The 15,142-nt window shown below is 28.4% G+C and overlaps 1 protein-coding gene across 2 annotated transcripts in view; it reads left to right on the top strand.

The window, feature by feature from the left end:
* The first annotated feature begins 7,277 nt into the window (after window positions 1–7,277).
* Window positions 7,278–15,142, top strand: part of twz (BTB/POZ domain-containing protein twz) — a 172,167-nt gene continuing 164,302 nt past the window's right edge. Inside the window, exon 1 of one of the 2 annotated variants that reach the window (XM_014424426.2) lies at window positions 7,278–7,408. The gene's annotated coding sequence lies outside the window, so the exon portion shown is untranslated. The remainder of the gene's footprint in view (window positions 7,409–15,142) is intronic. The other variant, XM_014424425.2, reaches the window with a different exon arrangement.

Below are 15,142 nucleotides of genomic sequence, written 5' to 3' on the forward strand. Positions count from 1 at the left end.
TAACATGTTGCTCTATGTGTGGAAATGTATGTGAATAGCCTAGTTAAAAAATTAAAAACTACGCATTTAGGATAGGCAAGGGCCTGAGATTTTACTAAAATCGTCTTTCCGCAAGTCGACTTTTTATCATCGATGATATATATATTTTTATAATTCTCCCAAAAACTTTTTTTGATTGAACCAATCAATTCAACGTAAAATTGAGAGTATTTAATGTCAACTAGGTCTTATTATGATTAAAAGTCTGGTAGACTCAAATGACGAATTGTCTAGAGAGCTTCATCTTACGTTCTTTTAATTTTGTTTATTTAAAATGATTATCCTATGTATAAAATTCCAATTGATTTATAAACTAACCACTTTTTAAGCTTTTGTTTGCTACCTTCCTTATGTTTTATTGTCAGCCTTTTATTTATTTTTTTTTTTTTTTTCCTTCTTTGGGTTTGAAAGTATATGCTAAATGCATAGTTATAGAATGGATATAAGATATATAAATTAACGGCCCTCCTATGGGGTAAGGTACTATGGAAGGTAAAAGAGGAAAAAAAGTTAAAATGATTACTATCATTCATTGTTAGTAGTAATAAAAATTCCATTAATATGAACTATAAAAGAATAAGAAATAAATAAATAAGAAAAAATCAAGAAAGAAATCTTGAAGATTTTATAGAATTAGTGAAATAAGCCACAACCTTAATAGTTCCCCAATGTTTTGCAAGCACATGGTGCAGTATGTTAAATAAATGTTAAAAACAAATTGAGAATTCAATTTTCCGTATGAATACATCATGAATTAAATATTCACGCCAGGTCTAGGATCCTCTAATGTAATGCTTATCATGACAAAGACCTATTGTAATGGCTCTGGTATTTTATTAGATTGTATTTAATAGAATGTTGTATTAAATATCCACGCAGCACAACAATAAACTTGAATGGAACATTAATATCCCTTTAAAATTCAGAAAAACCAAGGGATGAAAATTTATTTTGTTTTCATGCTAAGAGGTATAGGAGTGTACTGCACTTATTTGAGCCTAAAAATCCGATAGATTATCAAATGATCTCACATTCTCTTACTTAGTAAGATTAACTTACAGTTATGGATTAACAGATAAAACATTCTGAAAACAAATAACTAATGAAGATTTATGTATTTTTATTTTAAGATGTTTGAAAACCTGAGAGAAGGTATGCGCTCCTCAAGTTGTGTATACATTATCTTAAAGAGAAGTGGGGATTAGATGGAAAAGTAAAGGAAATGTTCAAATGGATCACATTCATGCAAAACATAATATTACTAGATTATAGTCAAGTGCATAAGAATCATTAAAGTGCTAACAACCATTATACCAGTGATACGCCATAATAGTATTCCCATTTTATTAGAGTAGTCCTTGCAACAAAAAGAATTTGTCTGGAAATTTTCTGTAGATTAGTAGTTTTTTTTTATTTCTAGTAAAATGTCATATGAAATTAAAGGAGATGGATGTAGACTTGGTTGATAAAAAAAGATGGCTCAGGCTAATTTGATTCTTTATAATGTGTTTTCTTTAATAATAAATACATTAAAACATTAAAAAATTCCTTTTATTAATACTCACGGTCAATCAGGGATCTTCCAGCATTTTAAAATTCCTCTATATACCGTTTAAAATATTCATTAAGAATCATAACATATTCAGAGAAATCTTGTAATTCTCTTGTGACGGAATTAGTTAGGTATAGTACCAAGTACCAAGAGTTGCTTAGTAAGTAGCAAGATCTTTGAATTCTTTCATAAGGAAAGATCATCGTGACGATATGAAAGCTAAGAATTGGAACTAAAAATTAAAACTGGGTTCTTACAGGATTGTTACATGGAATGTGCCAAAAATATCTGCTAGAAAGAGGATGCTTATTGATATTCAATAGTTGAGTGTAGGTAGTAAGATATTTTTAGGACAGACGACCTGGTTGGGTGTCTCGCTGGGAACAGAACAAAAACAGATCGAAGAGAGTTAACGAGAGAACGTTCTTTCAAGAAGTTTGAAGGTTGGAATTGCTAAAGACATTCTATTTCCTTGAAAAGATGATTAAGACAATAGTATTTATTGTCATTGCTTGATCTAAAACAGTTTTCAGAGGAATATGTAAAATGAAATCGTGCTTTTCGAATAATACGGTGAACATGGAATACACTGGTTTATTATTAGTTTGCAAACATATTATCCATTCCCATAGAAGTTGAAACTTTTTTTTTCTATAATAGCAGCTTTCATTAATAAATACTTAATTAAAACTTGTATTTCGTGGCTAAACTCTTTACTTGTTCTGAGATGCCACAGTAGCGTCATTCTTTTGTCTAATAACAGTATCAGTTCATTGACATCCAGGCGAGTATTGGAAGTTAAACTCGCCCATGAAGCAATTAAATTGTTCATCAACAAAATACATTTTTTATTTATTTTGCGATCTATATGTACATTTTTTTAGAATATTTGGTAATAAAATCGAATAGACATCACTAACAAGTGATAATAATAAATATAAAAATATCTCAAGGACAAAGAAATGGATGGATATTACGGTAACAGAAATGAAAAAAAATGTAGGTTTAATTGCGGGCCCGACTAAGCGGGGTGGTCTTAGTCTCCTTACTAGTGGTATTCATGACCTTTATTTTAACATGTTAAAGTGTGTTAAATAGAGAAATATTTCACTCTTTTACCATGTTAAGACGATATAACATGTAATATAGTTGAGAGTCTGTTACTAGGTTTGTTAAATGGAGAATGACGTGGGCAACAGACCGGCTGAGTTTATCACAGTTTTATTTGTTGTAGTGTTAGGTTACTTGCTCGTATTTTGTGTTTTGATTGTGTTGGTATTGTTTTGGATGTTTTTATAACTAATAAAGCAATGGAAGTGAATAATAATAATAATTTAATGACAGTTGTCAATTAGCTCATCTTGATTCTGTTCCTCACAAGTTAAAAGATCAATAAGACACTCAGAAGCCAAACTTTCACACAACTTCCACTTTTCATTCAATTTAGACATGTTTTAATTAATTTCGTTAGTCAAATCTAAACAACAGCATGACAATAATAACAAATATAACAAAAGTAAACAATAGCATGATGTTTTTGAAGGAAAGGTTACAAAACAAGTTGCTCAAAAAATCCGCTAGGAGCTCTTATGCATTTAACATTTAATATAACTTTAAATAGGGCTGCTCACAACCTTATACTTATAACATTTAACATAGTAAAACATTTTACATTTAACAAAATATCATGAATACCCCTACTGAGTAGCCTCAACCACGACCGATCGGTAAAGCGTTAATATTTGGCTAATATAAGTATAAATATAATTGGCTATCGGTATATGATTCAATCTGTATCTAAAGAACACTTATGTGCAGGACAGGTTGCTGGTTCAGTGGCCACCGTTGATTCATCTTGAAAATTACAATTCTTGTTTAATTAAAGGATTAAAATTTAGAGAAGGTAAGTTCAAACTGTGATTTTTATTCTGTCATAGAAACAAAAAGGTATCTAGAAACACCCCAATATAAATGGAAGTATTGAAGCGATTTCATTTCCGCCTTAAATTTATTTTTAGAACAATCAAATCCAAGCTTATGGGTGCAGGTAATATAAAACTGGAATCAATTACATGCCCCTACAAAAAAAGCTTCAAAAATTACACTGGAGAGGCAAAAATGTATATCCTGAAGAAGGAACTAAATTAAAAGATACTGTAAGTGAGGTTGTTCCATCAACAGCTAGGGACATCGTTAGTGGAAGAGGAAGGAGGGGCATAATATGAAATGAAACTGTGCGATTCAATAAAACGCGTTAAAAGAAGTTGCAACTTATGACTCTCCTTGGACTTATCTTCACTTCTAAGCGAAAAAAATCGTGGCTCGTTTTCCGGTTAGTGAATTAGAACCGGATGCAACGTGATTATTCAACTGTACAAAATTTCCAGAAGATAGAATTTGTTAGTTATAGGTACAGTTGTTCGTATTTGGCTCACAGAGAATATGATGTGAAAAAATACAACTATATTAGTGATTTTTGCCTGTAAAATTGGTTTTTTATTTTTTACTCTTTGTCTTGACTTTCCTTGCAAAAAAAAAAAAAGTAATTTTATTACTATATAATATAATGTGATATTGTATTTTCTTGTTATAATGTTATATTCAAAATACACTTTAAACTAGTTTGAAACCCTTAGCACCTTAACTTCTATTCAATTGGAATCAAAATTTACTTTAGCATGAAGATAAAAAAAAAAATTAAAATGTCTAAGATATGAAAATATTGAATCGAAATACAATTTATCAATAGATGTACTAAGAGCCTGTTTGGCTAACAGTGTGTTTAAATATGTGCTAATTCATTACCTAGACCAGGAGAGTACATACATTTATTTAAATAAGATAAAATTGGCGTAAAATTAGATACTTAAAAGGGAAGGATAGGCTACATATTGTTCTTATTTTTTTACCTCCAATAGTACAAGAGCCCAAGAGGAGAAAAAAGGCGGCTATCTCACCCCAATTTTTGATTACTTTAATGAAAGCTATGTATAATTTCTAATCAAAATTGATGAGTCTGCCAAGTATAGGTAGGGGGAATAAAAAAATGGCGGCTGTTTGAAAGCGATAAAAAAAATTAATTTTTCATTCGTAGCTCTATATCTTAAATAGTATGAACAACACAAAAAACTTAAGAGAACGTCATTTAAAGATGAGCTAATTTGCTAAAATATGAGCCCTAAAAGAGTTATTTATGTTAAATAGTTCTCGAGATATGGCATTTAAAAAGCAACATTTCATAAAAATGTTGTATGGGACGCACTGAAAGATCAGTAGTTAGCGAATTTATTTTGAAAAATCTATATCTCAAAAACCATTTGACGTACAGATGCACTCAAATTAAAGCTAGTTTAATGAGCTATAAAATAGTTTATGATGTTTATCTTCGTAGGAGAAATAGTTTTCATGAAATTTGCTAATATAAATTGATTTATAGTTGTTCGGACAAATTTTTATTCATATGTGAATATCATAAAATCTACTACCCCTATGAAGATAAGTATCATAAACTACTTTATAGTAAGTTAAATTTCCTTTATTTTGAGTGTTGGCAGACATATGTACGTCTTATGGATGTAGAGATATATTTTTTCAAAAATCCTACATTTTATACGAACAAATGAAATTAACATTTTGTGAGTTCATTTTGTCAAATTACATAAAAACTACTTGTCCTACAAAGATAAACATAATTAACTATTTTGTAGTAAATTTAACTAGCTCTGATTTGAGCGCTGGCTGACATCTCTACGTCTAATGGTTTCTGAAATAAAGTTTTTCATAAATCAAATTTATTGTCCGCACAACTATAAATCAATTTATTTTAGCAAATATCATGAAAACTACTATTCCTATGAAGGTAAAGGTCATAAACTTCATAAATTATAGTCCATTAAACTAGCTTTAATTTGAGTGCTAATAGACATCTGTATGTCACATAGTTCGAGAGGTATAGATTTCTCAAAATAAATTAACTAACTACTAATCTTTCTGTAGATTTTTAAGAAATTTTGCTTTTTAAAAAGCTATATCTCGAGTACTATTGGACTTAAATAGTCCAATAGCTCTTTTAGGGCTAATATTTCTGTAAATTTACACTTCTTTAAATAATATTCTCTTAGATTTTCTAGTGTTGTTGGTAGTTTTTAAGATATAGAGCTCCGAATGAAAAACCAATGGTTTTTTAAGGTTTTGAAACAGCCGTCATATTTTATTCCACCTACCTATACTTGACAGACTCATCAATTTTGATTAGCAATTATACATCATTTTTATTGAAGTAATCAAAAATTAGGGTTAGATAACTGCCTTTTTTTCTTCCCGGCTCTTGTACTACAAGTCGTCACTAGACATGGAGGTTTAGCCAGTGTCCATCTTCTCCAATTGTCGCAATTAATCGCCATATTACTTATTCTTCAGTCAGAGAGCAGCATCTAACTTTACCAAGCATGATAACGTAATCCAGTACACAACAACTATTTAAAATTATAGAAAGAAATTCCCCCTCCACTATTTTAAGAATCTCTACTGGTTCAAAGATCATGGCATTTCCCATCTTACCACATAATATTTACGCCTTGGCACCTTTTGAGTCAAAGGTGCAACATTGATATTTATCATAAAATTTAATTTCGCTCTTTTGTTCATTGGAGAAAACTCTAATCTGTTAGGCCTGTTTTAATAATAACATACACAATTTGTGCTTGCCACCTAGTGCATTAAAATTTCTGGTACTAGTAAGTCAAAAACAAAGTGGGGTTCCATTTAGGAACCCTTCCTATGTCTGTGATTCGGGTGAATAAAGGTATTTCCTTTAGATTTTTCCATAAATAATCTAAAACCATAATTCATAAAATAATAGGGTTACAAGATGCCTCTTGCACCTGTATTACACAAAATTGATTTTACTTTTATCACTGAATCATGAAAAAAAAGAAAAGAAATGATGAGATGGTGAGACTAGACCCCTTCCTATAATCACCTTCCTCATCTAATTATTAAGAACTTAAATTAAAAAAAAAATAGATGAATTTTAACAGGTATATTTCCAAATATTTGCCATACTGAAATCCCAAATGAAAATCAAACTTTTAAAGATCATTTTCAACATTCAATTATTCATAAAATTTAAACAGTACAAGAATGTGTACCGCCGAAGCGAGTACATATGCAATGCATGCATGCATATGCGATTCTCCACCTGTATGCAAGACTTGTGGAACGTGACTTAATGTAAAACACATCTTAACCGAATGCCAAGCATACGACTCCATCAAATCTTTTTATGAACTATCAGCAGATCTTCATTCTATTTTGCAGTATAGCAAACAGACTGTAAATAAACCATTCGGATTTCTGAATCATTTAATATTTCACCACAATTCCCCATTTTTCAATAGTTGTTCATTTCAATTCGGAAATTAAGACAATAAGTACTAATAAAAAATCCGAATATTAAGGAAATAATGTCCCCGAAGTAGTTGATGCCTTAAAATAATGATTTAAAAAACACTGTGTAAGGCTGTTGGAAATGGTGTGATATGAATAAGATTCTTGGAGTGGCCAATATAGTAGGGGTGGGCGGGCTGTGTGGACGAGATCCACCATTTTTGAGATGACTCCCACCCCTCACCCCCACTTTAAAGTTAAAATATAGGTTAGCAGGTGGTGGTGGGGGGAGCGCCAGTCTCGCCCGAGCTCTTGTCTGAGGAGGTTATTGGTCGTGCCTCCGCTTGGGGCACGCGTCTTCATCATCATTTTCCCATACGACCTGATCAGGGTCGCCCCGGCCCACGAGGTACCCCAGGCTCACAAGAGGTACGTAATTTTTTGTCTAACTAAGGTATGATTTGGTTACTATAATTAATTAATTGTCACAAAATCAAGACCGTGGCTCAACATCTAATGAGACAAGGCTTACGGGACCAGGTGTCATGATGAGGATCTTGATATATTTTCACATGATGGTTAGATAATGACAACTGATAATGAACATAATTTTTTTCCTTCACTAAAATTAACCAAGTATATTGCATATTTTATTGCAGTATAATGCAAGTAGCTACTCAGTTATTCGCGCTAGAGTGTATAGAGGAAGTTTTTAAGACATAAACACTTAATTTAAAAAATGAGTATTCCTAGTAATAAACTCAAAAATCTCTTTGCTTCGTGAACATGGTATATCCAATCAAACTACCACATGAGTAAAAACAATGTGTTTTGAAAAGGGTAATAAGTATAATTTTAAACAGAAATATATTTTAAAATTATCATGCATTAGTTTAGATTCCTTCCATTATTTTATCATGGAAATTAATATATTTCTTAAAGTTGGTAGTTCCGGTTCTTAAAAAATTATTCAACTAAGTTTAAAAACGCGTTTTATAAATATTACTGTTTCGAAACTCCCCATTTTTAAAATATATCTGTGATATAACTTTGCTTGCAATCAACTTTTCTATAATTATGAATATTAAATTATTATTTAGGTTTATATGAAGTAATAATTTCTTTAAACAAAAAAATAGAGTCTTGAAAATAAGAGAAAAGTTATTTTAACAAAGTATTTCATAAAACTCGTCGGTATATTTAATTTTCAAGTTCATAATTTTATATTTTATTTGTAAAATAATACAAGTTTAACTTGGATTACATAATGTTTCTTATTATTTTCAATTATTTTTAGAAGTACACTTGAATTTCTGCAACATATAAGATTCTGGTGTTGTCAAAGTTAAATAAATACAGAATAAACTTTTTATTACTACTTACTTTTTTTTTTGTTTAACAATTTAATCCATTATAAATAAATGAGAAATTATGAATCAAATGATTGATTTATAATACATGCTAAAACAATATGCGTAATTCAATACAAATCTTACCCTAAAAATGACTTTTCTTTTTGGTGGCAGCAAGCAATATAGGAACATACCTGAAATAATGATTTTATAGTTGTTTAAGTACTAACGAAAACTTGTTTTATGTATATTTTTTTTTGTTCTGCATATTTATGTACATATAATTGTATATTTTATTAGGAAATATTATATCTAATTTTGGAAGAACAAAATGATTTATTTAGTAAAAAAAAATTAATTTAAAACTATTGTATCTAATATATGAAGGAAAGAAATATATTATAAATTTTTAGTATTAATTTAATTTATTCATTAAAGTACATAGTTCTGAAATACAAAACCCTATTTAATGTTTAAAATATTCTTAATTATTTTGATTGTTTCTTTCATTATAGAACTTTGGTAGTTTATATCCATTAATTATATTATATAAATTAATTTATATAATGAAGCATTACAAAATCTGTTTAAAGGCAGTTTAAATTTTTTTGAAAACCGGCATTTTTCAGATGTTACTTCATAGTTATAGTTTTTTCTCGCTTTTACAGATTAATGTATGATCAATTTAAAATAAAATAGAGATCATAATTTTGATCTATAGTTATTTAATATTATTTTTTAAAAATTCTAATATATTAATTAAGTATCTTTAGAAAAATGTAATTTTCTATTTTAATAATAAAATTATTAATTGGCGTTTTAAGATTTTTTTACTTTTATTAATAAATATCATAAGTTTCTTTGTAAAAAATTAAGAATTTGAAAACAATATTATTTTCATATTTCATGTTTACAGACCTATTGCAAGGAATTATTTTTCAGTTGATTGTATTTTGGTGCAAAATATCGGCGCCAGGTGTATTTATTGGATACATTTAATCACTGTTCGGGAAAGCATATACTGGATATATAGTAGTTAAAATAATTATGTATAATTATAAACTTTATGAAAAATAAAATAATATAAAAAAGTACTAACTGGTTTAATGATGATAAATTATTTTTTTATATAATCAAACGAAAAGTATAATTTTTCGTTTTTAATAATGTAATGTAACTGAATGGATTTAATAAATTATTTCCGTGCGTGATCAGCGGTCCTAAAAGCATTTCTGGTTGTAAAAAACAGTAAGTAGTTATTCAAGTTAGTTGTTATGGGGAGATCATCAATAAAATAATTTCTAATCAAATTACTTTCTAAAAATTGTTTACTCATTGATTTGTCGTCCAATAATATTCAAATTTTTAATATTTTTCTATATTGTTTACTTAATATATAAATTATTATATTTTTAATGATTTCCCAACTTTATTAAATTACTATTATACAAATTTCACCTGCAAATGTTTTTGTTTTATGTCATAGAACAGGACAATTGAATAGTTACTTTTAAAATTAATCAATTGAGGAATCTTAACAACTACACTGTTTTGTTCAATAATTCTTTATTTCCTATTTAGATTCATAACTATTATGTAAGATATCAGTTTATGAAAAAATACAGAAACAGGGAACATCAAACACATTATGAGCAGAATATGACTCATAATTTATGAATATGACTCTTTTTATATTTAAAAAATGAGGTATTTGTTTGTTCATTAAACAAAGAATTCTTTCTTACTTGTTTGAATAGTGTGAACAATACAACAAATATTTTAAAATTTAGTTAAAAGTTATACATTTTTAATATACCAAAAAAAAATTGTTTCCCTGAATATACGAATAAACTATTATTGATTAGATTAATGTAATTAATTACAAAACTAATTATTAATCATAACACTAATTATTATAAATTTTATTGTACTGTGGGCCTCTGAGTGTGCATTGAATTTTATAGAAGAATTCCTAGTTGGTAATGAAATGTATTTGTAAATAAATAAATCAAGCATATGAGGTTTTTAAAACAACGGCAGCTTTATTGGTTAGAAATTTGTTGACAAATATTTCTGGTCTCATCCAATGATTAAAATATGAAAAATAATGTGTTGATTACAATCGCGCTTACTTCAAAATAAATAAAAGTATGTTTAATATTTTTTTTTGTTTAAATAAAATAGGGTAATAGAGATATTTTTGAAAAAGTATTGATATATAAAGTAATATTATTATACAACTAGTTACATTACTTACAACGAAAATAAATTAACCTTTGTGTTAATTTTTAAAACATTTAATTTTATAACTTCCTCGAAATACTTTGGAAACATTAAACAATGACATAGCTTCTTCAAAATGGTTAACCATTGGGAAAACTAAGTTGGGAAAAACAATTTGTTGAATACAATCGCGCTTCCTCCAAAATAAATAAAAACATGTTTAATTTTTTTTTTTAAATTAAATAGGGGAATAGAGCCATTTTTGCCTAGTTTTATACATGCTATCAATCGTGTTTAACCAGAATGAGGAAGGAAATACTGTTAACCTTTTGTTATTTAAATTAACTTTTGTTAAGCATTTCGTGACTACTGTATTATTAAATTTCTAAATATTTTTATGTATTTTGCTTTTAATTTTCATTCTTAAATTAATGAAATAATTTTTGTGGCCAATATTTGGAAATGGATTTGTGAAATACCAATTTTATTTCCAACTTCCATAGGAAAATCGCTTTATTTTTGTTTTCAACGTTTATTAAAGTAACAAATGAAATTCTTATAAACTTTTTATAGTATCATCTGTAATGTGATATAAATAAAATTTAATTCTTATATTTTATTAAAATATTTTTAATAAGGGTGTATGCATATGTTTATTATTAAGTATTTGTAATGAGCGACTTCGGATAATATTGCTTAAGCTCTAAGACATTTTCATACGTAGATTATACTACGTTTTTTATTTCGATATGATTAATTAACGATCTTGTAATAACATCATATTTTCGATCTACTATTGTGGATACATAATACACTATAATATATAAAAACTCAGCCCAGTTGTAATAAGATAAAAGTAAAAAAAAAATCAAATAAAATTCATTTAAATTAGTACTTATTATTGAGTTCATAAAAATACCTATTATAATCATCTATTGTTGAATATCAGTTTTGCTTCTTATATTCAATTCCACAATAACTTGAAATATCCAGTTTAAAAATATTTACAATTTATGGGACGAGATCTTTGGGATGACTTGTAGATTTTTTTAATTATTACATTCACTGCATTATTGGTTATTGTGACTTATATTGTTTAATCTAAAAGCCCATGATCTTTTGAATTTATCAAGATATTATTCTATTGTGAACAATAGCTAAACATGTTGAGAAGCCATCGATGTATTAAATTTTTCTACGAGCCAGTAGATGAGACAGTATTTTAAAACAAATCATCCCCATGACTCTACATATTGCAGCTTTTGTTCAACAACATAACCCTTTCTTAAATTTTTAAAAGAATATATTTTAATAGTGTTAGAGTGAATTGAGATAGGTTAATAAGGTTAATAATAGGTTAATGAATATGTTTCGCTCTTATAAGGAATAATACCCGAATCTCCTGCAAAATTTCATGACGTATCGAACAGATTTGAGAAATATAGTTTTAAAGTCCAGTTTAAGCACCCCTTGCTTTCCAAGTCTCGAATAGAGAATATTGAAAAAAACTATAAATTAAAAATGAGGTGTAGATAGTTGACCGTAGAATAATGCTTGGAGAAGTTTGTTGGGGGGTGCGGTCAGCAAAGAACAACATAAATAAACAAAACCATATTTATTTATTTTATCCCGACTTTTCGACCTGAGTTTCAGGTCTTCATCAGAGCTATAGAACAAAAGAGATAACAACATTTAGAGTAACATACAATTAAAAAGGAATAGTATACAAACAAATTTAGAATTATACAAAATATTGAATTAAATTATAAATGATTAAAAATTGATAACTGATAATTGAATAGTACAAAAATTTTTAATTGATTGATATTTGTGGAATTGTATGGTAGTAAATTTAAAACAGTGAACGGATGAAATTTATTTTTTAGACACTACTTGCATATCTTATATTATACATATCTTCTTACCTACATGATATTATATTTCATCCGTTCACTGTTTTAAATTTACTACCATACAATTCCACAAATATCAATCAATTAAAAAATTTTGTACTATTCAATTATAAGTTATCAATTTATCAAAAATGGTTCTCAGGTATTTATCGGTGGCCAACATTACGACAAACAATGCCGGTCTTTATCAGGGCTAAAATAAAAAGATACAAAACAAGTTAATGAGGTGTAGATAGTTGATCGTAGATTAATGATTGGAGAAGTTTGTCAGCAAAGAACAACATAACAGTTCCTTTTCTATTTTATGTTTCTCTAAATGTTGTTATCTCTTTTGTTCTATAGCCCTGATGAAGACCTGAAACTCAGGTCGAAACGTCGGCATAAAATAAATAAATATGGTTTTGTTTATTTATGTTGTTCTTTATTGATCGCACCCTCCGACAAACTTCTCCAATCATTATAACAAGTTAATGTAATGTAAGAGAGGTAAATAAAATGTAAATGAAACACATATAAAGATGGAAGTACGAATATAAACATGTATAAAAATATTAACATAAATCAAAATAGTAAGAAAGACAAAGCTGAATACTTTTTTGAATATTGTAAAATTTTATCTTTTACTTATTATTTGTTGCTCCCTTCCACATTATATATTCATTTATCCTAATACTAATTTATTAATTTATTTTACTATTTATCACCTATCATCAATCAGTTAATTTTTTATGTTATTTGCTACAACTGTCGTTAATTATGTGTAACATTTACAACGTCAATTTATCAGCAATTAATTTATCAGTTCATTATTGATTGTGTAGTCAGTCAATATATCTTCTTAGTTTATTAATAAATCTGTTTATTAATATATTGTCTTTTTTTATTAGTTGATTACTGTGTTAGTTGATAAATTATTAAATTATAGTATTCATCGTTAATATTCTTACTTTTTTTATTTGATATTTGCTTTTTTATATTGCTGTGTTTTTATATCTCCACTTTTATATCCATTAGTTTTACTTACATGTCAATTTTATGGTCTATTTTTGTTTTGCTTGACTGTAGACCGGACTTCTTCTATCGATCATCTTCTAAAAGTGTTACAATATTCGTAATAGAAATATTTTCCTAAAAATTGTAAAAATGTTTGGTTTATCGATTAAATTTCACTTCCACATACCAAATCCGACTGGAACCTAAATTTCGCAATGGCAGGTATCAGTGAAAGATACTAATCTGATCCCAACTCATAAAACATAAAAAAGAAGTGCGGGAGTTATAATGGCTGAGTTGGTGTATTTGGAGCTATATTTCCGAATGATTTATATATAAAGAGAGCAGTGGGAGGAAGGCCTACCGATAATACACGGTTGCGGTATAGATATAGGTTAGCGGGTGCGTATCCAATTTGCAGATAGGATCTGAGTGTTCGCCCCGAGCGGAAGCAGGGGACAGGGCCCGCTATTACTTAGGGGGTGGACTGCTAGTATCTGCATCTCTGCCCGAATCGGACCGTCTCACCAATTCTTTTTTTTTTTTTAATTTAATGGCTGTAAGGAATGGTTGTAAAGAATACGGGACCAGAAAGAATCCTTGTTTTAATTATTACAATTAATAACTACATTACATCAATATACAAGTAAATAAACTGTGATTTATATTACATTCGCATGATACAGTCTCTTAGAGATTCTACCTGCATTGGTTGAGCTCCAACAACGTTTCGAGAGTTGAAGGTCTCGAGGCAACTTTCTTTTCAGTGCAAAAGTACTTTTGAAAGTCATGTTTTGACATCAAGGGGAATAGAATTTTAGAAGCTAAAATAATATGGTGCCACACCTTTCACATTTAAAGCATATAAATTTTTGAAGAACATAAAATTCTGAAGTATCAATTTTTTTTTTCTAAGTAGTCTACCGTGTCCGACCTTAAATATTGTAAATTAATATTGGTTAAATATTGTAGAAATCGAAAACGTAACTGTTGCCACCTACACAATCATATTATAACTATGAATAAAATATATCTAGACGTTAATCCAGCTTCGATGTGTCTTGAGGCTCGAGTAAGAGTCACTACAGATCACAATGGAGGAGCCGTTTACTTCATGAGCTAGCGTTAATGACAAATAGATTTCATATAACTCGGAGGAAACAATGAGAATGTGGGGGGAAGACTGTAGCGGATGGTCTTCGCAGCTAGAACTACTGAACAACCAACATGATTAAGTATTTTGACCCATCAGTGTAGATACCTCATAGAAGTACTTAGAGGTATTATAGAAGTACTAGAAACAGTTCTTAATCCTCAAAACAACAGATTATTATAATAATATATAAAATTTTACATAAATGACAGACGGGAGGAAATAAAAATAAAAATTTACACTATATATGTATATATATATATATATATAAATTTTCGATCAAAATTCACTGGGATCCCGGAGTCGTGCCTTTCCATCCACATTGGACTGAAGGGCTTGGATTGGAATTAATAGATTATTCAAGATGATTTATTTTATATTTAATTTGTTACCTTACGCATTTTCTTACTTCTCTATTTTTTAATTTATTTATCCGCTTGTGTTAATTTACAGTGTGTATATGTTTTTTAATTATCATCAATTTTTTTGTTTATTCTTATTTTATTTTATTTTTATTATTATTATTTAT

The sequence above is a fragment of the Halyomorpha halys genome, unplaced genomic scaffold, assembly GCF_000696795.3.
Source record: "Halyomorpha halys isolate HHAL.00 unplaced genomic scaffold, Hhal_1.1 Scaffold469.1, whole genome shotgun sequence".
Taxonomy (NCBI): Eukaryota; Metazoa; Arthropoda; class Insecta; order Hemiptera; family Pentatomidae; genus Halyomorpha; species Halyomorpha halys.